Below are 17,505 nucleotides of genomic sequence, written 5' to 3' on the forward strand. Positions count from 1 at the left end.
GCATAGAAACTGCATAATTTGGAGATATTTTTGTTGATAATCTTAAACTAAAACAGTCAAACTAATTTCAGTTCCACTGGAAACCCAGGGGGGTAATTGTTTTCTCCAAATGAGAGAGAACATGCCAGCTTTTGTGTTAGTAAGTATTTCCAAGTGTTTATGTGAGGAAAATGGAAGAAAAAGAACATTTTACTTCAGTGAATTTAATCCACCAAACTTTTAAAACCTTAGAAAAACTATTTCCACTAGACTTCTATGATAAGTAATAACTTGTATTTTGTATACCTATTACCATTTTCAAGCCCTTTAACATAAGTTATCTTTGTTGTATTTCTCCATAACATGTTCATAAATTAGGTAGGACAGGGTTATAATCTACAGTTTTACAAATTTGGGTTAAGTGTCTTGCACGTCACACAGTGGGGATATAAGTGGGTGTATAAGTGGCTCAGTAGGACTTAAAACCAAATATTAGTATTTTCTCATAAATATCGTATTGAACTTTTCCTGCTATTGCTTGATATTCCTCTTAAATATTGGTTTTAATATTGGATTTTAAGAGGTGATACTTGGTTCTCGTTGATTGATCACATCTATATTTGGAGAAGGCTTAGTTTTCATCATTCAGACTCTTCAGTATGTTTGTGACTATCTCCAGCCATTTGTTTTTCCTTCTCTCTACCCAGGCCCTACATGTTGGCTAATTATTCCACTTACGAACACACCGCCAGTCTATTGAAGAGCAAGGGAAGTTAAGCTAGCCAGCTTATAACTTATGAGGAGTTGTACTAGAAATGGTTAGTAGTAAAGAGTTCCATGACATTTAAAGAATTCAGTGATCTAGTTACTCCAAATAATTGGAAATTGTCATAATTTGAAAGTAACTTAAGTGTAGGATGCAAAGAGTATCTGAGACATACCTAACATTCCACTCATTAGTTGAAAGTGTGATTATGTAGCATCCAGGTCTAAAGCTGGTAAAGCTTTTCTGTTCCAGTTCAGTATTTCCAAATCCTGACTGATGAGAGTCACTCAGGAAGCAGTTAGAAAGTTTCCTCCTCTCAATCTCTGGAGATCCTGATACAATAAATTTAACTTATTAAAGAGTTTTTAAGAGTCTCTCTAGGTGATTGTGATGTTTGCCTAGGTGTTGCTGAACCATAAGGACTCTTTTGTTGACCATGATGGCTACTCCATTTCTTCTAAGGGATTCTTGCCCACAGTGGTAGATATAATGGTCATCTGAGTTAAATTCACCCATTCCAGTCCATTTTAGTTCACTGATTCCTAAAATGTCGACGTTCGCTCTTGTCATCTCCTGTTTGATCACTTCCAGTTTGCCTTGATTCATGGACCTAACATTCCAGGTCCCTATGCAATATTGCTCTTTACAGCATCGGACCTTGCTTCTATCACCAGTCACATCCACAACTGGGTGTTCTTTTTGCTTTGTCTCCATCTCTTCATTCTTTCTTGAGTTATTTCTCCGCTGATCTCCAGTAGCGTATTGGGCACCTACAGACCTGGGGAGTTCATCTTTCAGTATCCTATCTTTTTGCCTTTTCATACTGTTCATGGGGTTCTCAAGGCAAGAATAATGAAGTGGTTTGCCATTTCCTTCTCCAGTGGACCACATTTTGTCAGAACTCTCCACCATGACCCATCTGTCTTGGGTGGCCCTACACGGCATACATAGTTTAATCGAGTTAGACAATGCTCTGGTTCATGTGATTAGATTGGTTAGTTTTCTGTGATTGTGGTTTTCAGTCTGTCTGTGCTCTGTTGGAGAAGGATAAGAGGCTTATGAAAGCTTCCTGATGGGATAGACTGACTGAGGGGAATACTGGGTCTTGTTCTGATGGGCGGGGCCATGCTCAGTAAATCTTTAATCCAATTTTCTTTTGATGAGTGGAGCTGTGTTCCCTCCCTGCTACTTATCTGGGGCCAAACTATGGTGAAGGTAATGAAGATAGTGGTGACCTCCCTCAAAAGATCCCATGCATGTACCCCTACAGTCCATGCCCCCAACCCTGCAGCAAGCCACCTGACCCATGCCTTCACTGGAGAATCCCAGACACCCATAGGCAGGTCTCCTGTGGGGTCACGGGTTTCATATCATGAACTCCTTATTGCCAAATTCAGACTTAAATTGAAGAAAGTAGGGAAACCACTAGACCATTCAGGTATGATCTAAATTAAATACCTAACAATTATACAGTGGAAGTGAGAAACAGATTTAAGGGACTAGATCTGATAGAGTGCCTGATGAACTAAGGATGGAGGTTCATGACATTGTACAGGAGACAGGGAGCAAGACCATCCCCAAGAAAAAGAAATGCAAAAAAGCAAAATGGCTGTCTGAGGAGGCCTTACAAATAGCCGTGAAAAGAAGAAAACCAAAGGAGAAAAGGAAAGATATACCCCTTTGAATGCAGAGTTCCAAAGAATAGCAAGGATAAGAAAGCCTTCCTCAGCAATCAGTGCAAAGAAATAGAGGAAAACAATAGAGTGGGAAAGTCTAGAGATCTCTTCAAGAAAATTAGAGATACCAAGGGAACATTTCATGTAAAGATGGGCACAATAAAGGACAGAAATGGTATGCACCTAACAAAGGCAGAAGATATTAAGAAGAGGTGGCAAGAATACACAGAAGAGCTGTACAAAACACATCTTCACAACCCAGATAATCACGATGGTGTAATCACTCATCTAGAGCTAGACATCCTGGAAAGTGAAGTCAAGTGGGCCTTAGAAAGCATCATTATGACACCACCCTTATGGCAGAAAGTGAAGAGGAACTAAAAAGCCACTTGATGAAAGTGAAAGTGGAGAGTGAAAAAGTTGACTTAAAGCTCAACATTCAGAAAATGAAGATCATGGCATCCGGTCCCATCACTTCATGGGAAATAGATGGGGAAACAGTGGAAACAGTGTCAGACTTTATTTTTCCAAAATCACTGCAGATGGTGACTGCAGCCATGAAATTAAAAGACGCTTACTCCTTGGAAGGAAAGTTATGACCAACCTAGATAGCATGTTCAAACGCAGAGACATTACTTTGCCAACAAAGGTCCGTCTAGTCAAGGCTATGGTTTTTCCAGTGGTCATGTATGGATGTGAGTTGGACTGTGAAGAAGGCTGAGTGCCGAAGAATTGATGCTTTTGAACTGTGGTGTTGGAGAAGACTCCTGAGAGTCCCTGCACTGCAAGGAGATCCAACCAGTCCATTCTGAAGGAGATCAGCCCTGGGATTTCTTTGGAAGGAATGATACTAAAGCTGAAACTCCAGTACTTTGGACGCCTCACGTGAAGAGTTGACTCATTGGAAAAGACTCTGATGCTGGGAGGGATTGGGGGCAGGAGGAGAAGGGGACGACAGAGGATGAGATAGCTGGATGGCATCACTGACTCGATGGACATGAGTCTGAGTGAACTCCGGCAGTTGGTGATGGACAGGGAGACCTGGCATGCTGCAATTCATGGGGTCACAAAGGGTTGAACACGACTGAGCAACTGATTTGATCTGATCTGATCTGATGGACAAAGCTAGTGGAGGTGATGGAATTCCAGTTGAGCTATTCCAAATCCTGAAAGATGATGCTGTAAAAGTGCTGCCCTCACTATGCCAGCAAATTTGGAAAACTCAGCAGTGGCCACAGGACTGGAAAAGGTCAGTTTTCATTCCAATCCCAAAGAAAGGCAATGCCAAAGAATGCTCAAACTACCACACAATTGCACTCATCTCACACACTAGCAAAGTAATGCTCAAAGTTCTCCAAGCCAGGCTTCAGCAATACGTGAACCATGAACTTCCAGATGTTCAAGCTGGTTTTAGAAAAGGCAGAGGAACCAGAGATCAAATTGCCAACATCTGCTGGACACTGAAAAAGCAAGAGAGTTCCAGAAAAAAATCTGTTTCTGCTTTCTAGACTATTCCAAAGCTTTTGACTGTGTGGATCACAACAAACTGGAACATTCTGAAAGAGATGGGAATACCAGACCACCTGACCTGCCTCTTGAGAAATCTGAATGCAGGTCAGAAAGCAACAGTTAGAACTGGACATGGAACAACAGACTGGTTCCAAATTGGGAAAGGAGTATGTCAAGGCTGTATATTGTCACCATGCTTATTTAACTTATATGCAGAGTACATCATGAGAAACACTGGGCTGGATGAAGCACAGCTGGAATCAAGATTGATGGGAGAAATATCAATAACCTCCAATATGCAGATGACACCACCCTTATGGCAGAAAGTGAAGAAGAACTAAAGAGCCTCTTGATGAAAGTGAAAGAGGAGAGTGAAAAAGTTGGCTTAAAGCTCAGCATTCAGAAAACTAAGATCATGGCATCTGGTCCCATCACTTCATTGGAAATAGATGGGGAAACAGTGGAAACAGTGACAGACTTTATTTTGGGGGGGCTCCAAAGTCACTGCAAATGGTGACTGCAACCATGAAATTAAAAGATGCTTACTCCTTGAAAGGAAAGTTATGACCAACCTAGACAGCATATTAAAAAGCAGAGACATTACTTTGCCAACAAAGGTCCATCTAGCCAAGGCTATGGTTTTTCCAGTAGTCATGTATGGATATGAGACTTGGACTATAAAGAAAGCTGAGCACTGAGGAATTGATGCTTTTGAACTGTGGTGTTGGAGAAGACTCTTGAGAGTCCCTTGGACTGCAAGGAAATCCAACCAGTCCGTCCTAAAGGAAATCAGTCCTGGGTGTTCATTGGAAGGGCTGATGCTGAATGGAAACTCCAATACTTTGGCTACCTGATGTGAAGAAGTGACTCATGTGAAAATACCCTGATGCTGGGAAAGATTGAAGGTGGGAGGAGAAGGAGACGACAGAGGATGAGATGGTTGGATGGCCTCAGCTACTCAAAGGACATGAGTTTGAGTAAGCTCCATGAGTTGATGATTGACAGGGAGGCCTGGCATGCTGTAGTCCATGGGGTTGCAAAGAGTCGGACATGACTGGGTGACTAACCTGAACTGAACTGAATCCTGACCTCTCAAACATACATACAGTGAGTTGTAAAATGTTGTAAATGTATGTGAGTGATATTTGGGGTCGGTGTATGGAAAAGGAAGGTGTATGGAAGAGGAAGCAACCACTTCCTTAATGAGTGAAGGAAGACATCACAAAGGAATCAGTCTTTCACCTTGGTCTTAGTGGATGATTTTCTCAGAAGAGGAGAGGCTGGGCATCAGAGGTTTTGTGGACATGAAAGAGGCACAGCATCTTCAGGGAACTGCAGTTCAGTGTGGTTAGAGTACAGGGGTGTATGGTGAAATGGGGGTATGTTGACATTATATTAAGGTCCTTCTTCATATGCCTTACTATAGAATTTGAATTCTGTCCTCAGACCCCTGAAAGTTTTAGGGACTCATGTAATACCATTTCATTCTCATAGTATCATTTGCGAATATACTTGACATCCCAAAGTCATATTATGATCCAAGGCAAGAGTTGTGTAGTCTGTTTCTCCAGCCATTTGTTCATCCTTCTGCATATTTATTGAACATTTGCATGTCAAAACACTTTGGATAATATAAAAAATACTTATTAAATTGTTCTCATTGAATTTTCACTCTAATTTAGCAGATGACATACTTCTTGTTGTCATTCAGTCGCTAAGTCATGTCTGATCCCATGGACTGAAGCACACGAGGCTTCCTTGTCCTTCACTATCTTCCTGAGTTTGCTCAGATTCATGTCCATTGAGTTGGTGATGCTATCTAACCATCTCATCCTCTGCCGCCTTCTTCTCCTTTTGCCTTCAGTCTTTCCTAGCATCAGGGTCTTCTCCAATGAGTTGACTCTTCACATCAGGTAGCCCAAAAGACTGGAACTTCAGCTTCAGCATCAGTTCTTCCAATGAATATTCAGGGTTGATTTCCTTTACAATTGACTGGCTTGATCTCCTTGCTGTCTAAGGGACTCTGAAGAGTCTCCTCCAGCACCATAAATTAAAGGCATTAGTTCTTCAGTGCTCAGCCTTCTTTATGGTTCAACTCTCACATCCATACATGACTACTGGAAAAACGATAGCTTTGACTATATGGACTTTTGTCAGCAAAGTAATATCTTTGCTTTTTAATTTATTCTTGTAGTAAGTATCAAATATCTAGTAAGAGATAAGAATCTATAATTGCTGAAGAGTCAGTGAGTAGTAAAGTTTCAAAAAATGGAGAGAACTAGTCACTTGTCTGAAAAGGCTCTATGAATACAGAGGAATCCAGTATGCAGCATGGGTTGGTTAGAATAGGTGGGAAAAGAGAAAAGTACTTTTAAGTGGAAAAAAATTGAACAATGCATAAAGATGTGGAAGTGTTTGTGAAGTGTATTCGTGGATCGCAAGTTGATTGGTTGCCTGGAGCTAGAGTTTCACATAGGGAAGGAGCATTGACAATAAATAAATATGGCTTTGAAATGAAACCCCTTCAGAGAACCTCATAAGAAATGCTATTCCTGAATTTACTTTTGATCCATCTTAAAGATCTCACATAAAGCTCAAACCCCAGCTGAACTTAAAAAAATAAATATTTTGTACAGAAGAGTAATTCCTGGCATTAAGATACTTTCAAACACTAAAATCATTGCCAGAGATTTTCCAGCTTAATGTCAAGCTGTTTAAATGCATTGGGAAGAGCTTTAGATAGCTTTTTGTTTGGTTTAGACTTTTTTTTTCAAGGAAAAGGTAGAAAAGTATAGCCATTGGCCCTGTGTACACACAGAGCATAATTTTCATGTCTTCATCTGCTAAATGTCTGTGTTTCATTCATTGTTTGCCCATAGCCGGTGAACTTTAGGGATAATTCCTTCCTGTCTTGGACCCAGAGCAGAACCATATAGACAAGGTCCACAAGTCAGACATCAAAGATTAATATAAGAACATTTTCTAATAAACTTAGAGTCATTGTTTTTATATCACTTTTTCTAGGAAAACATTTCTAGAAATATTTTTAATTGGATTTTTCAAATGTTATTTTCTGATTTTAAAAAGATACATAAAAATTGGAAGACTTATAAAGTACTCATGTGAAAGTAAAAATGAGATAACTTGTAATATTTTGTACATTTTACTGGCAATATTCTATGTATTTCTATAGTCATTTGGTTTTACAAACAAATTTTGTACCTTTCTATTTTAATGGTAACACATACGCATTTCTTCATTTTTCTAAAGTGGTGCATAAATGTATTTTAATGACTATTTAATAATGCACTGATATACTCTGAGTTGATTTAATCATTGCTCTGTGGCTGCACACTTAGGTCGTTTCCCAAGTCTGTGTTTCTGTTATGTATTTAAACCAGGGAGAAACGTGTCTGCACCAAAGGTGGGTTATATGATCTACTTACGCAGTGTGCAAGCAGCAAATGGGTGACAGAAGGATTGTTCTTCCTTTCTTGTTTGTTTGTACCAGAATCCTCTATTGTTTACATACATTTTAGCCTCTTGTGTCATTTCCAGAAGCTTTATTTTTCTCACTTACTTTTTGGTTTGGATAAGATTTAAATATAAAAATCCATCTGTGAAGCATATTGTATATTCACATTGAAGGCTAAAAAACCATTTTTAATTAAAACTTTTTTCAGCACTCGTGGTTCACTTTGTCCTGTTTTTATTATGAAACACTCCAGCCTTCTTTCTAAAACACATATGTCTTGTACATTTCAAGATGTTCCTTGTTGCTCATGCAGAACTAGTTTCTTTATGCTGTCAAGCTCACGCCATATGGTCTGGCTGTTCATTTTGCTTCCCTTTCTGGCATTTGTGTGGGCAGCATCTTGCATGTAATGCAAGTTAATTTCATTCCCATCTCTCTCAGAAAACTTGTCAGAAGGTAAACCAGCAAACTGGAAACACTGAATGATTCTTTGAGGTGTTAGGTTATACATGATGATAAAGGATATAGCCTTGAGTTCCTAATGTTTGTAAAATTGAAAATGTGTCCAGTGAGATCTGAAGTCTGGCCAGATGTGAGTAATTATAATTAAGATACTATTGGTGCTTTTTGACATTGAAAATTACGTTTGCTGCAGGTCATTTGTAGAGATGTAGATGGACCTAGAGTCTGTCATACAGACTGAAATGTCAGAAAGCAAAAAATCAATATTGTAAATTAACATATATGTGTGGAATCTAGAAAAATGGTATATGTGAACCTATTTGCAGGGCAGGAATAGACATGCAGACATAGAGAATGGGCATATGGGGAGTGGGGAGTGGGGCAAATTGGGAGATTAGGATTGACATATATACACTGCCATGTGTAAAGTAGATCGCTAGTGGGAAGCTGCTGCATAGCATAGGGAGCTCAGCTCGGTGCTCTATAATGACCTCCATGTGTAGGATGGGGGTGGGGGTTGGAGGGAGGCCCAAGAGGGAGGGGATACATGTATATGGATATACATATAACTGATGCACTTTGTTGTACAGAAGAAACTAACACAACGTTGTGAAGCAATTATACTCCAATAAAAAAAGAAAAATGGTACTATTGGTGCTACTTGGCAATAGCACCCATTATATAAACTGCAGTTCTTTAGTATTGATTTTTAAACTAAATGTGAAGAGGGAGGGAAGGGGAAAGGGAGCGTAAAAATCAGGTTACTTTTCAGCCACACACCATCCTGCTCCCATCTGAAAGTCTGTTTGCAGGATTGTCCACACCATGTAGGTGGTTTTGAGATGACTGGTGTTGCACTTCAGGTTAGGTGTAGTCAGAGATGAACTAATTTAAAAAGCAGTGACATATCAAGTTGAGTCTGAATTGAGAAAGGGATTGGACCTGATAGCATTTAAAAGTTTGCTTTGCCTTTAAAGAAAACTTCTAGTCTGGACAGGCTTTACATTCTCCACTGTGTTAAGTCCTCAAAGTGGAAACCTCTATTCCTTGAACCCTAATGAATGGGTTCTGAATATCTGAATTTTTCAAGTAGTTCTGTTGTACTTTATAATATTCTTCTAATTGACAGGAACATCTAAATTTTTCACATATTTCCTAACCTCCTTTTTTTTAGGGGAAAAAAAAATGGATCCCGGATATATTTCAATGCATTCTTGATGATTTTGGCTTCCAGTCAACTTCAGTAGTTATATCAGCCAACATAAATGCAGGGCTGTGAAGGTGGAGGAGACCCACTTGTGCCAGCGAGCACTGCCTCCACCCTAATATAACTTTTGTTTAGTCTTTAGCATTTATGCTGCCTTGGTATTAGTCCTTCCCTCATTCACCATTCATCTCATTATTGCAGAATTTCCTTTCCTCCTCCTCTTATGTTTATGATGTAGAGTGGGCTTGGGGACGAGGTCACTAGTTTGATATGATTGTATAAAACAAGAATGAAAATGTCCTGTTGGGGAGCTTTGAGGTACTAATCTTGTGTCACCAACGCTGACTATCATGAAGAGTTCTTTTATCTTCTTGCTCCATCTAAGCGGATGACCTTGCTGTGTTCGTAGCGTAGGTGTTAGTGTAAATGTTAATAGTCTCTCCAAATCCAGTTGGACATCTAAGGATGAAATTACTTTGGCCTAATGTTCTAATAAATTTTCACATAAGTTTTAATATGAGAGAAGCATAAGTGCATTTAGGCTACATTGAGGTTCCTTTGTATGGTGATTTACTATATCATACACCTTCCACCCTCAGATAGATTCGAAAGTATGTTTTAAACTATTGTATCATACAGCCTATGATGCAAGAATTATCATTGACCCAATACAGACATGATGGTACATTTTATTTACACTCATGGTGTTTTCTTTCTGAAATGGAAACCTTTCTTCAATTCCAGTACAAATGAAAGCACTAAAAATGCAGGACTTTGTATATTCTGTGCAGCTATTTTGAAATGGGCTAATAAATGTTTTATTCCTTCAGTAACATTGACCTTAATTTCAAGAAATTGAAATTGCATTTTGAATTATATTCTATAGGTTGATACAGTTGATAAGAGCTTTTCTCTCCTTGAACTAAGACATGGAATTCCACATCCAGTAGACAAATTTAGCTGGCCAGAGAGAGATTTCTTTGAAATTCATTGAGAAGTCAGTTGGGGAAAGTGTCAGGTGCCAAGGAAAGAGGATACAGAAGTGAATGAAACTTCATCATTGCTCTTGAGAAATTTAGAGTCCTAAGGAGAAGGGGAAAAACAGGTGGTAACCCTTCATTACAGAAGATACTATAGTGAATATAAACAAGTCCGGTAACTGTAGAGTCCAAAAGAAGAGTAAAAAAAAAATAAGAGATGAGGGATGGCGGGTTGGCAGAAGGGCAAGAGAAAATGCTCCTTCTGTGTCTCAAGGAATAAGATAACTGCTATAAGTACTAGAAGTGCATTCATTAAATGTTTTTGAATGCTGTTACTATTCTGTCTTGGAAACTAGAAAATATTCAGGTACAGAGTACTCTGGGGACAAAGAGAGGATGTGGTTAATTCTACCACAGGAAGAAGGGGTCCAGGGAGATTTTTATAGACATTTTCTGTGGACCTTAATGGATGCATGGGATCTGGGGAGGAAGAGATGTGCAAAAGGAGAGTGAAGGCAAAGGGGACAGCTAGAACACAGAGGAAGTTATCACAGAGATGACACTGTTCCTTGCCACAGTGAGCTCTTGTGTCTTGCAGCAGAGGGCAAGGTGCAGGGTAATGTAACAGCCCTGGGTTAGTTAAATCAGCCAGTTGGAGTCCTATCTATGTCATGCATCAATTGTGTGAGTTGGTGGCAAGGTGCTGAATCATTGTGTGCCTCCACGCCTCCCTCCCTCATCAGAGAAAGAGAAAATGAACCTATCCTCGGGCTGCCACGTTGCACAACTGCAAGTGGTGTCATTCACCTTATGCCTGCAGGCTCTACCTGTCTCAGGTGGGTTGGAAGATGAAGCAAGACAATGCATGTATAACAGTTATATATGCACATTATCAGTGCTCAATAAACATTTGCTACTGTTAATCAGGCAGATGCAATTTTAAAGAATGAGTCCATTTGAAATCTCTTATTTATAAAGGTTTATATACCTATATCCTAGTTAATCAGTCTATATGTTCCTGAGATTACTTTAAATACAATGCAAAATGTGCTTTTCTTAGTTTACTGGGCTTTAAAATGTACTGTGAAAAAGCAGCTGAAGACCAAAGCAAAACCAAAACAAATCCCTCTAAGAGGTTTTGAATGAGCAATTTTTTTTTTTTTTTTTTGTCTTCAATCTTGGTTCATTTGATCCATGCCAAATGAATAAACATCTCAACTATATTGATTTTTATCAATCTGTAATCTGTGACCATCCAGTGATTCCACTGGGGACTTTTTCTAGTGCAGTTTTGTGACCCTAAAGTTTAAAGAGGTTTATTTTTTCTTCCTTCTTTATATCCAGAAGCAATGCTGTTTAGAATGAATTAGTTGATTAGAACATCTGACTCAGAAAATGGGACAGCCAAGAATTTGCCTGAAGATTCAGAAACATGGCTGGGGGACGATGATTATTACCAGGCTTCAAATGTCAGCAAACACTTCAGGGCTGCAGGAAAGAAAATAAAACACATTAAGGTTTAATGACTTTTGTTATAGGAGGGCTTTGGGGTAGCCAGGATGGAATTATTTGCTGAACACATAGTCTTTTTGTTAGTTGTCCAAGTGGATTAATTGAAGCCTGTTAACACTTTATCTCATAAAACAGAAAATAGCCATTAGCTACTCACCAGTCCACATGGAGAATCCAGAGTTTGGGACTGCCTTAAGGGATCCAGTCAGCACAGTTTGGGATGACTACTCTCAGTTCAGTTCAGTTCAGTCGCTCAGTCGTGTCCGACTCTTTGCGACCCCATGAATCGCAGCATGCCAGGCCTCCCTGTCCATCACCAACTCCCGGAGTTCACTCAGACTCACGTCCATCGAGTCAGTGATGCCATCCAGCCATCTCATCCTCTGTCGTCCCCTTCTCCTCCTGCATCAGAGTCTTTTCTAGGTAAAGTCAAAAAAGCTGGTAGCTACTTAGTCTCCTGTCACAGGTGAGGTTCAGACTCAGAGACTGCAGGTTAGCATGCAGGATGTTTGTGAGGGAGCACCTTGGACCATTCCAGTGGATGGGAGGGATGGTTAAGTTGTGATGTAGATGTGATAGCAGCTTTGGCCAACCCCACTGGGTGGGGGCTCTGGAACCAAATGACCCATCAGAGTCATTTCATGTTAGGCTGACATGGCTGAAATGTCTGGGACTTTATACTTACTAGTCACTGGGTGAGCGGTGGCTCAGATGGTAAAGCGTCTGTCTACAATGCAGGAGACCCAAATTCGATCCCTGGGTTGGGAAGATCCCCTGGAGAAGAAAATGGCAATCCACTCCAGAACTATTGCCTGGAAAATCCCACAGACAAAGGAGCCTGGTAGGCTACAGTCAATGGGGTCGCAAAGAGTCGGACACGACTGAGCGACTTCACTTTCACTTTCACAGGCTGCCCTCAGAAGGGTGGGACCCCAGGCAGGGTAGCTCTGTAGCAGAGGTCATCCCTGCTGGTTGGGGCTGCCTCCCCCCAGAACCGCCAGCAGCTGGGCAATAAGCCCTGTCCTTGTCTCCCCCTCCACCTCCATGGTCTGTTATAACATATGCGAACCAACCAGTTCCCAGAAGCCTGACTGGACAGAGAGAGGCCTCACCCACTCCCTTTCTCCGTTGTACCCGCAAAATAAAAGACTCAAGTAATTCACTGTCCTCAATTATTTTACACCACTGGGCAGTACCACTACCCCCAACACAGAAGCACAGTTCTAATAGTAGTTCTATGAGGCAGGTTCCATTTTTCCCAGGCAAGAATTTGAAGGATATTTTAAGCCCTGATCCCTCCACCAAGCTCCAGACCCACAGATACAAAAAAGTTCTTTGGCAGTCCTAGTGGGTCATCCCACAGATACCTCAGCATCAGTGGGCTCAAGTCTAAACCCATCATTTTATTATATTTGCTTTAGGATATTTCTATACAACCACCAGCCCTTATTCTTGTAAATGTAAAATTCTTAACCTGAGTTTAACCATGTGTAAGTGTACAATTCTGTAAGTGGCATTCTGTCCATTCACATCCTGTGTAACCATTGCACTATCTATGCCCAGACTATTTCATCTTCCCCAACATAAACTCTGTGCCCATTAACAGTTGCTCCTCGTTCCTGCCTCTCCCCAACCCTGTAGCCTGTATTTTACATTGTGTCTCTGAATTTGCCTATTTTACGTACTTGGTATAAGTGGAATCATACCTTTGTCTTTCTTCTGTGTCTGGCTTATGTCACTAAGCATAATGTTTTCAGGGTCCATCCACATTACAGCATACATCAAAATTCCATACCTTTATGCCATAAGGCTTAATAGCATTCCAGGGTGGGAATACAGCGTACTGTTTTTGTCCATTCGTCCTTATTATTTTCAGTGATACTGCACTCACCTCATAAATTTCCCTCCCTCAACAGCTTCTGATCCTTTATTCCCTTTCTGTGTTCTCTTTCTGTGTTGATAACAATCTTTCTAAAAACAAAAGATGCTCCTTGGGTATATTCATTGCCTTTATTCATTCACCCTCCCTGCATGCGAGCTCAGTCACTCAGTCTTGTCTGACTCCTTGTGACCCCGTGGACTGTAGCCTGCTAGATGCCACTGTCCTTGGGATTTTCCCAGGCAAAAATACTGGAGTGGATTTCCATTTCCTCCTCCAGGGAATCTTCCCAACCCAGGGATCGAACCTTCATCTCCTGCATCAGCAGGTGGATTCTTTACTGCTAAGCCACCTGGGAATCCCACTTTCCCTCCCTGACCCTATCCATTTTTGGCTACATCATTGCACCCAATTCATAGTGACATTCATGTCCTTAGGATGACACCTGTCTACTTCTCCTAGCTGATCTGCTTTATTCTCCTATACACTGGATGCTTCAGCTTCACTGAGTACCTCAGTTTACTTTAAGCATAACTTTCTAGCTTTGTGCTGTTTCTTCTGCTTGGAAATAGGATTCATTCCATTTTCCACATGGAAATTTCTATTCACCCTTCAAAATCCAAGTCTGTAAATCCCTTCCTTCCCTCTCTACTAAGAATTCGTTACTCTTTTCTCTTTTCCTGAAGTATTTTGTTCCTACCTCTAATCTCTGTCCTATTGCAAGGGACTGCAGTAACTTACTTACTTGCCTGCCTTATTGTTATGAATAGATTGCCTCTGTTGAGGCTGAAGATATTTTGCCCATTTATTCCATGTGCCCAGAACCTAGAGTTGCATTCCCAAAGAATGCTGCATACGTGAGTAGTGCAAGGGGGAGAGGCCTGAAGGTGGGGTCAGAATTCTGGGTTCAAAGGCCAGCACAGCTACTGAGTGTCAGGCCTCAGCCACATCACTGCACCTCTCCCAGCTGCTTCTTCATCTGTAAACAATTCAACATCCCATAGTGGGATTGAGAACCAAATGAGACGATTGATATGAAAGTGCTCTTGCCTAAAAGCACTTTCATATCAATAGTTGTGAGGGTTTTTTCTTTTTTGGAAAATGACCTATTTTATTAGTCTCTAAGTGGGGCTTCCCAGGTGGTTCAAGTGGTAAAGAATCCACCAGCCAATACAGGAGATGCAGGTTTGATCCCTGGGTCAGGAAGATCCCCTGGAGGAGAAAATGTTAAACCACTCCAGTATTCTTGCTGGGATTAATCCCATGGACAGAGAGGCCTGGTGGCCTACAGTCTGTGGGGTCAAAAAGAGACGACTGAAGCAACTGAGCATGCGTGTGTTAGTCCTGTGTGCTGCCCATCCCAGATAAATGTGATGTTCTACAGGATATTCCCTGTTTTGTGAATAGATCACAAATAGCGGGGATGGTGGGGTAATTTTAACGTAAATGATTTATGTGACGCTTTCACAAATTATGTGACATGTATGATGTAAATGGTGGAAATTCAGGGATGCAAAGTTTAGGCAGCAAAAGAAAGGACTTGCTTATCATCGGTGTCATCGGACGATGGTTGCTGTTTTCAGGGGGTGGCAGGTAGTTAGTTTCTCTTTATTGGGGGTGTGCAAGCAGATGCTAATGGCATCACCAGCTCAATGGACATGAGTTTGAGCATGCTCGGGGAGTTGATGATTGACAGGGAAGTCTGGCGTGCTGCAGTCCATGGGGTTGCAAAGAGTCAGACACAACTGAGCCAGAGAACTGACTGACTGAAGCAGAGGCTGGCTAAACTTGCCTGTCAGGGAGGCTGTCTGAGATACACTGACCTTGACTGAAGAGGGTGGGAGGGCTAAGCTAGCTGACTCCTAAGGTTCCTTCCCATTCTGGACATATATTATTCTAAACTTTACATATGAACGATATTGAGAGATGGACCCAGGCTTTTGCATTCTATTCAGGGGAAGATATAATGGTGCTTTTCCTTTCCTCTTTAAATGAAAGTTGTAATGTTTATATAAGATTGCAGTAGAAAGTCTGATATTTCTACTTTGTGAGTCCTGGCAAAAGTTGAGATTTGATCTTGAAATATGAAAGTAAACTGTAATTACCTCAATTTAAGCCTCTAGGATTTATATTTATCTGATAGACTTTAAAGTTCTCCCAATTTATCACCCTGGAGAAAAGGAGAAATTACAATCATCTTACTTAGGGCTGGAAGTCTAGAGAGATGCTCGCTCTAGGTTAATGGAAAACTGACACTGTTTTGCCTGGGCTTCTGGCAGTTCCCACCCAGGGACATGGTTGAGAGTTTCACATATTGAGTGCTTTTGGGATCTAAACTATATTGCAAATCACTCAAAGAATAGCTTCCTCACGGTATTTTTTAGAACACCTACTTGTTTTTAAACATCTTCCTTTCACCATCAAAAGCTGCTTCTTAATGTTATTATTGCTCATGGCAATCACATTTCAGTTCTCTGAAAACTACTTGTCGGTTTTTCTCTCTGTGCTGTTTCTATTCAAGTGAAGGTACGTGACTTGCTTTCCCTGGATGCTCTCCACTACCGCTCACCCCTCCACTCCCCCCGCCCTCCCCGCCCCGAGGAGACCACTGTGAAATCAAATTAGAAGCATACAGTGTCAGCATTAGAAGGCTCCCAAGATTTCATCTCAATGAATTCAAACCCTTGCACCTCCCTTATTAAAGATGAAAAAGCTGAGGTATGGAGCATCCCAAAGCAAGTAGCAAAATTTTTTTTAATTTAAATTTATTTATTTTATTTGGAGGCTAATTACTTTACAATATTGCATTGGTTTTGCCATACATCAACATGAATCTGCCATGGGTGTACATGTGCTCCCCATCCTGAACCCCCCTCCCACCTCCCTCCCCGTACCATCCCTCTGGGTCATCCCAGTGCACCAGCCCCAAGCATCCTGTATCCTGCATCGAACCTAGACTGGCAATTCATTTCTTATATGATATTATACATGCCATTTCTCAAATCAATGCCATTCTCCCAAATCATCCCACCCTCTCCCTCTCCCACAGAGTCCAAAAGACTCTTCTATACATCTGTGTCTCTTTTGCTGTCTTGCATACAGGGTTATCATTACCATCTTTCTAAATTCCATATATGCGTGTTAGTGTACTGTATTGGTGTTTTTCTTTCTGGCTTACTTCACTCTGTATAATAGGCTCCAGTTTCATCCACCTCATTAGAACTGATTCAAATGTATTCTTTTTAATGGCTGAGTAATACTCCATTGTGTATAAAATTAAGCCAGGATGTGAGGACCTTTAAGTCCCTAAGACTCTCTTAGTTTGACCTCCTCAGAAATGGAACGGGAAACCAAGTGCAAGCAGTTTATTTAGGAGGTGATTCGGGGAAACAGAGCAGGGCGTGGTGAAATAAGACGGAAGGGAAGGCAGCTCTTCAGGATGTAATGAGCGCCTTAACTCTGTGGGCAACTGGGGCACAACCCCCCTGAGAGCCTCAGGAGATGGTTTAGAACACGCCTCCGAGCTGTCCCACTGGAGGGGGTCAAGGAACCCATGGTTCCACAGTGACCCACCAGCTCTTGTTTCTCATTGGCTGAAGGGTGGTTAATTCCCCAGCACTTCCAGCCTGTTCTATGGAGGGGGCCGAGTATTTTTCTGCAGCTGGAGGAAGTCCTCAGCAGAGTTTTAGTCTTTCAGTGAGAGTCACCCAGCAATCATGCGTAGGAAATATGGGTGGGGCAGTGACATCCCCTGCTGCAGCGGCCAAATGCTCATTCCTCCCTGCCCTGGCCAATAAACTTTAACTGCCTTAGAGGTAAGAAGCTGAAACAAAACATGACTTATAAGGGGAAATTAAATGTACAGGGTTGGTATTTGCAAATGAATAAGCATTATCCTTACTTTACAGAACCCACCATGCACTTTTGCACGTTACCAACTTTGCACATACTGTCCCTCTATCTTGTATGAACTGCTAGAAAACTCCTATTCATCCTACAAAGTCCAGTTCCAATAAGAACTGTCTATTATGTCCTTTGCTGATTCCTCAGGCAGAATTAA

General features: G+C 41.1%; 1 long non-coding RNA gene across 1 annotated transcript; it reads right to left on the bottom strand.

Annotated features, from left to right (window-relative positions):
* Positions 1–9,745: 9,745 nt before the first annotated feature.
* Positions 9,746–16,034, bottom strand: LOC107132336 (uncharacterized). The gene is made up of 2 exons (XR_001498149.3): positions 11,724–16,034; positions 9,746–11,542 (listed from the first exon to the last, which is right to left on the bottom strand). It is a non-coding gene; the product is annotated as an uncharacterized lncRNA (long non-coding RNA).
* Positions 16,035–17,505: the final 1,471 nt, after the last annotated feature.

The sequence above is a fragment of the Bos taurus genome, chromosome 3 (genome assembly GCF_002263795.3).
Source record: "Bos taurus isolate L1 Dominette 01449 registration number 42190680 breed Hereford chromosome 3, ARS-UCD2.0, whole genome shotgun sequence".
NCBI lineage: Eukaryota > Metazoa > Chordata > Mammalia > Artiodactyla > Bovidae > Bos > Bos taurus.